This window comes from Tupaia chinensis, unplaced genomic scaffold (genome assembly GCF_000334495.1).
Source record: "Tupaia chinensis unplaced genomic scaffold, TupChi_1.0 Scaffold146594_1, whole genome shotgun sequence".
Classification (NCBI taxonomy): domain Eukaryota; kingdom Metazoa; phylum Chordata; class Mammalia; order Scandentia; family Tupaiidae; genus Tupaia; species Tupaia belangeri.
This window is the reverse complement of record NW_006206449.1, coordinates 154,103-161,838: the sequence shown is the minus strand read 5'-3', so window position 1 is coordinate 161,838 and position 7,736 is coordinate 154,103.

Below are 7,736 nucleotides of genomic sequence, written 5' to 3'. Positions count from 1 at the left end.
AAATAATTTCTTAAAAAGGGGGGAGGAATTCTGTTTTTCATTTTGGCTACATACATTATAGTGCAGGGTAATCACAAAGATTAATCAAATTAAAGATTTTAGCAAGTGTAGAGTGGAGTGTGTTGTGCATGGTACATCTCCAAATAAATTGTGATGCACATGATTTCTATGGATATTTCTGCTAACTAGAGTATGTATAATGATCTTAATGCATAGATTTCAGTTTGTGTTCCTTATTCCCTACAAGTGGTCACTTCGACTAAGTAAAATGATAAAAGTATCATTGTTTCACATAAAATATCCTAGATAAGCTTTAGATACAATAAAATGTAGTAGGATATTTAGGCTCAAAAACTGAAAGAAGGAAGAAAGAAACCATTGTACCAGATGGTCAAAAGGGTAAATTGGAAGATGCTTCAAATCACCTTAAAATAGGTAATCATAGTGTTTTTGTTAGAAGGGGATTTTTTAGTAATGTAAATAATTTTTATTAACTTTATTCATTTATATATTCCATGAGACAGAAAGAGAAGCACCCCTGACAGAGTCTTTGTGCCATAATCCACCCCAGCTTCAGCCAGTCAGAATCACAAACCCAGGACTTCCCAAGTGGCTCAAGCACCACACAGTGCCAACCTATGGCAGCTCTACTGTGGCTGGCTCTGATATAAATGCTTCTACCTACAGAAGTAAGACTCCTTCCAACTCTGTCATGGCTAATACATTCTCTGGTACATCCAAGAGAGATCACCACCATAGTAAAAAAAATAGTGGATCCAGGAAAATGGCTTATTTTTATTTCTCTGTTGAGGACAAAAAGATAAGGAAAATCAAACTAAAGAGTGGTGTAACCTCCAATTAAGTGGCCGTAGAAAAGAATGAAGGGCAATGTGGTAGCTCCATCTTCGCCAGTGTCCTGGCATTTGCGGCTTGCCACTTAAGGAGTAAACGAAGGGCCTTAGGCTGTAACTGTATAAGGGCAGGCAGAGAGAATGTCACCCTCTTCTCATGATAACAGCCCAGGCTTTCGATGAGCAAGTCCATTATCCAAGTAACTACATTAGTCGGAACCACAGGAAAATTGGAAACTATCAGTGTAATGACCAAAGGAGTATAAAAACAAAACATATTAATCAGATCTTTCTTGTTGAAATTCCGGTCAGGGGTAAACTTTTTTTTATGTGTTGAATTCATAAAAATATCCATTTTTGTGTTATTTCATTTTCTAAAAGCATACTAATTGATAGCTCACTGATTGCAGTTTTTATAACTTAAACACCTCATGCATTCAAAATGGGCGTAAAGATTTCAATGAAATGACTCACTCCCACCCAATAAAAAAATCTCATGGCAGAGCTCCAGAATATTTTACAACAGAATTGAAACAAGAACCCAGAACACAAATCACCCTTCACATTTCACACACAGTTAACCTAATTAGTACCAGGGGAAAAACCCTAAAAGTCAAACCACTTTCAATGTTTTGTTTTTACAAACTGACTCAAGTCTGTATAACAAGAATATTAGTCAATTGGAAAAGTGTAACAATCTCACATTTAAGAGGGAATCATCCTTTTTTTCTTTTTCTTTTTTTTTTTTTCACCTATTGAATTAAAGATTCTGTCCAGGGCTTTTCAGGATAGCACACAATAAATTCAATGCATTATTTATTTATATATCACAAAGAACATCGTCTACTTTGTTGAATATTACCAATAATTAAAGGTTCCATTGAGTTCTGTGAAATAAAAAATAACAATGCTCAAGTTCACATTATATTTTATCATGGAAGAATATAACTGAATAAATATATATGGTTTTATAAACCACTAACAGTCTTATACATACTATCACATTTCATGACCATGTAGCTTTTGAACATTAATATGTCTCAACCTTGGCTAGGGAAATTTCAGTTCTGTGCATTAGAAATTACTTTTGGAAAAGGAAATTATATATGTTGTATTTTCTGACTGGCACAGGGTATTAAAAAAGTATAAAATCCAACTAGCCCTTAATGTAAGAAATCTATAAATTCACTGGAGGAAAAACAAAACATATAACTAAATAGATTAAGATGAATGATAAAGGGTATCAAAAAAATAATGTACAAGTTAAGATTATGTAGGAAAAACACAGCTAAGTTTAGGGTGATTTCTGAAATGAGCCAGATTTAAGGTGGGCCTAGAGTGTTAGCAGAATGGCTGTAGTTCCAGTACACAATTGTAGTTAGAAATAATGATTTCTCCTCACTACATGCCCGAACCTTTCTTCCTCTTTTTTTTTTTTTTTTTTTGGTTTACTGCTGGTCATGTAAGGGAGGAAGGAGTAATGACCAGATTAAAATCCCTACCCATTAACGAGCTCTAGTACTTAAAATTCTTGCCATACTAATGAAGGTCTAAGTAGAACTGTATTAACAATCAACTATTTTTCAGTGCAAACTGGGAATTTAAAAGTAGTAGATTAATTTTCCTTAAAAAGAAATAAACATTTATTGATAATGAAGTTAAATCATCTTCAATTCTTTTTAACATAAAATATTCTATCTGGATGGGCTTAGTGTTGCAGCAATAATGTACCATTCCAGTGATGCTAGATCTAGGGGCCAGCAGATGGCATAGTGGTTATGTCACTGGACTTCCACATTGCTGACCTCAGTTCGAGTCCCCGACCTGATGACTTGAAATTCATACCAGGTACATGTATGTGTGTTCCTAAAATCTTGGGAGACGAATGGAGGAGAAGGGATTGGGCTTGGCCATCCCCCCATGAGGGGATGATTTCTTGCTTTCTGACATTATGTCTCTCTGGCAAGTGCATGTACCCTATGAAAAAAAAAATAGTGATGCTGCCTCTATATGGAAGATCACAGTGTGAATGGCCTCCCCAGAAATAGCCATGCCCTGATACTTGAAACATGTGAATATGTTACCTTACATGGCAAAAGAGAATTTGAAGATGTCATTAAATATATTGAGATAGGAAAATAATCCTAGATTTTTCCCAGTGGGACTAATATAATCCCCCAAATTACTTTTAAAAAAATAGTTTCATGGAGAACAGCAGATGTTGTAATGGTGGCATTGCTGGACTCCCACGTAGTCAGCTACAGTTCAGTTCCCAGACCCAGCAGTTTGAAACTCATGTCAGGAATGTGAGCATGCATGCCTAAAATCCTGACAGGAGAAAGGAGGAGAAGGGATTGCAGCATGGTCATTACCCCTGGGGAGTGACTTCTTGCATTCTCTTTCTCTGTCTCTCTGGTGAGTGTACACTCCCTATATCAAAAAAATCTCTCTAAAAGTATAATTTTTGTGGTATAATTGATATACAAAAATTGTCTATATTTACTGTGTACAATTTGGGTGTTCAAATGTTTTTATTACCGTGTGTAAACCAGCCTGATATATATATATATATATATATATAGTGATTTAAAAACAACAGAAACAAAAACAATACAGTATAACAACTATACATTGTGTCTGGAGTTATAAGTAAACTAAAAATGACTTAACCTATATGTGAAGATGTGGATAGGATGGATGCAAATACTATACCATTTTTTGCAAGGAATTTAAGCATCACAGATTTTGATATTATGTGGGAGGGAAGTCTTGGAATCAGTTCCATGTGACATCAAGGAGCAACTGAATCTAAGTATGTTTCTGATATGACTCTTGTCCTAACTACTGTTCTACCCAATAAGTGATGATATTCTGGACTAGCCAGGCCCCAGACAATGTGTCAGCAGACTTCAACTTTATTGGAGAACTCAACTGATACAACTTGCATCTTACTCAGATGAGTAGACTCACATAGCTGAGTCATCAGTCATAGAAGTGTATATTAGTTTTAGCCATTACATTTGGAAGTGGCTTTTTATATAGTCAACAGATAATTGACATATTATCTTTCTTTAAGAGTTAGTTGGGGTTGGGACCGGCAGTTAGCATAATGGGTATGTCGCTGGACTTCCACGTAATCAACTGCAGTTCAGGGCCCAGACCTGGTAGCTTAAACTCAGGCCAGGCACATGTGCGCGTGTGCCCAAGATCCCAAGAGGAGAATGGAGGAGAAGGGATTGTGGCATGGCCATCCCCCCTGGGAGGTGATTTCTCGCTTTCTATCTCTCTGTCTCTGTCTGTCTGTGTGGCGAATGCACGCACCCTGTAGCAAAAAAAATCTCAAAAAAAAAAAAAAAGATTTGGGGTCAGCAGGTGGCATGGTGGAAAGGGCGCTGGACTCCTATATGGTCAGCCACAGTTCAAGTCCTTGACCTAGCAGCTTGTTTTCTCACTTTCCTTCTCTCTGTTTCTCTCTGGCAAGTTAAAAAAGTAAAAATAAATGAAAATTAAGTAAATGATTATTTTTCTGAAAGAATTAGTAATGTGCCTTCAACTTCAGATCAGATTTATATCATATTCCTTGGAATTAAAAATCGATGTGCTGGGGGAACAGCAGTTAGCATAATGCTATGTTGCTGGACTCCCATGTAATCGACCGCAGTTCGAGCCTCGGACCCGGTGGCTTAAACTCACGCCAGGCGTGTGTGCGTCCGTGCCCAAGATCCTGAGAGAAGAATGGAGGAGAAGGGATTGCGGCGTGGCCATCCCTCCTAGGGGGTGATTTATTGCTTTCTGTCTTTCTGTCTCTCTCTGTCTGTCTGGTGAACGCATACGCCCTATAGCAAAAAGCTCTCCAAAAAATAATAATAATAAAAGAACATGCTACATGTGTTTTACCATTAGTTTTCTGAACATCAAGAAAATCCTAAAAACCAGAAAAAGATCAAGTATCAATGATCTTGTCTCTTGAATGTGTATATGTCCACATGCAAATTGAATATACATATATGTGTATGTGTATATATATATATGTGTGTGTGTATATATATAAATATATATATATATATATATAGTCAGTTGTCGGAAATTCACGAAGTATTTTCTGTTTTTCTATGCAAAAATGCGTCATGACTTTTCCGACAACCCAGTATATATGCAATGACATGTCACACAAATAGATATTATAATAATGATAAGGCAAGAATATTATTAAAGGAGACATCAACTGGAAAATTCAGGAAAGAAAACAAATGCAAACCCCTTAGTAAGACAAAAATATTGCTTTTAATTTATATGAATAAAATTTTAAAATCACGTATTAGTTGATAGTTCATTCTACTCAGTTTTAAAAGCCCTAAAGGGTACAGTCACTCAATAAATGTATGTAGTCTCAGGTATGTATAAGTTAGATACACAATCTAAGTACTATCTTGCACTGTGGTTTACTAAACAGTCAAAGTAAAAAGCAATTAACTTTCAATAGTGAATTGTTAAAAGAGAAACGTCTATCATTTTTTATTGAATTGACTAGTGTTTCACTGCAACGAGTAAATCAATCAATCTGTTATTTTTGTGTCAGGTGTGAATAGATTAAGACTTATGTTCAATGAGAGGAAATTTTGTAGTGCAATTCTGTGTGACAAAAGTTCTTAAAATTTTATTAAAGATGACATTATGATAAACAAGAGATTAGGCTGTTTATCCAGGGTCAAAATATGGGACAAAAGAAAAATGTAGAAATAATAAGCAACCTTGGAATTTGCAGACTTTTATTTATTAAAGTAATGCTATTCATTATTCCAAATGTACTCAGAAGAGAATGTCTTTCTTGGTTCTATTTTAATTTAGAAATTAAGAAAAGATTTATAATAACTCCCATCTTTTCCTTCATGTCATTTTTTATGAGCATATTCCCAAGATCCCGAGAGAAGAATAGAGGAGAAGGGATTGAGGCATGGCCATCCCCCCTGGAGGGTGATTTCTTGCTTTCTGTCTCTCTGTCTCTGTCTGTCTGGCGAACGCATACGCCCTATAGCAAAAACCTCTCCAAAAAAAAATAATAAAAGAACATGCTACATGTGTTTTAACATTAGTTTTCTGAACATCAATCTGCCCTGTAGCAAAAACCTCTCCAAAAAAAAAAAAAAAAAAAGAAGAAGAAAAAAAAGTTAAAAATATGAAGGTTGGGACCATCGGTTAGCATAATGGTTATGCCACTGGACCCCCACATGGTTGCCTGTGGTTCAAGTCCTGGACCTGGAATCTTGATACTCATGTCAGGTGTGTGTGTGGGTATGACCAAAATCCTGAGAGGAGAATGGAGAAGAAGGGATTGCAGTGTGGCCATCTCCCCTGGGGGATAATTTCTCACTTAACTATCTCTCTGTCTCTCCAGAGAACTTATGCACCCTATAGCAAAAATATCTCTCTAAAAATAAAAAGTGAAGGTTAAAGGGTTTTTTTATCCACAACAATATCTATCATTAATTTGCTTTTTAAATCAGACACCTCCTTATGGGTGCAAAGTGTTACCTCATTGTTATTTTGTTTTGAATCTCCCTAGGTATCAGTGTCATTGAATTTTATCATGTCTGCTTGCTTAGTGGAAACTTTTGTGTTTTTGAAGAAATATCCATCCTTATCCTTTTCCCATTTTTAATTGAGTCATCTTTATATTATTGTTATAATAGTTGTTGTATTCTGTTCTGTTGCTAAGAGCAAAACAAAACAAAAAGTACCCAAAACTGAATGATTTCTAAAAATAGAGGTTAATTCAGCTACTCTGGAGGCTCAAGATCCAAGGGCCACATCTGGTGAGAATGAGGCTACATCACAACATGCATAGCACAGGAACCTAAGCAGAGCAGAGTGTGTATGTCCATAGTCCCTGTCTATCTCTTTCTGCCTTTTTATCAGTCCACCAGGAGTCAATCATGGGAGCCCTGCATTAATGACCACAATCTCAATCTCTTTCCAAAGGCTATATATTTAAGAGAGATTTCTGTGATAGGGCACATGCACTTGCCAGAGAGAGAGCACACAAAAAGTAAAAAATCATCTCCCAGGGAGAACGGTCATGCCATAATTCCTTCTTCTCCATTCGTCTCTCACAATTTTAGGTACATATGTACATGTGTCTGCCATGACTTTCAAGCCCCCGGGTCCAGAACTTGAACTGTGGTTGGGAATCTGGGAGTCAAGTGATGTTACAACATTGGACCATTATGCCACCTGCTGGTCCCAAGTCCCTATTTCTTAACATCACAGCCTAATTAAACTTGTGTCTACTTAATCTCATGACCATATCTCAGCACATGAATTTTGGGGAGACATATAAACCATAGCAAGAGTTATTTATACATTCTAAGTACAAATCAGTTATCTGGTATATAATTTGCAAATATTTTCTCCCATTCTGTAGGTTGTTTTTAAATTTTTTATATAATGCCTTTTGAAGTACAAGAAATTTTATGTTGTACCTCTTTTACCTTTAGTATCAACCTTTAACAGTTTTGCCAAGTCTACAGTTGAATTATCACCCCTGTGTTTCTTTCAAGTATTTTATAGTTTCAGCTCTTCCATTTAGGTCAATGATCCATTATGAGCTAATTTTTGTAGATTGAAGAAGGTCTTGATCCAACTTTTATTTATTTATTTATTTATTTATTTATTTATTTATTTATTTATTTATTTATTTGTTTATTTATTTATTTATTTATTTATTTATTTATTTATTTATTTATTTATTTATTTATTTATTTATTTATTTATTTATTTATTTATTTATTTATTTATTTATTTATTTATTTATTTATTTATTTATTTATTTATTTATTTATTTATTTATTTATTTGTTTGTACCAATGGATGAACAGTTGTTCCAGG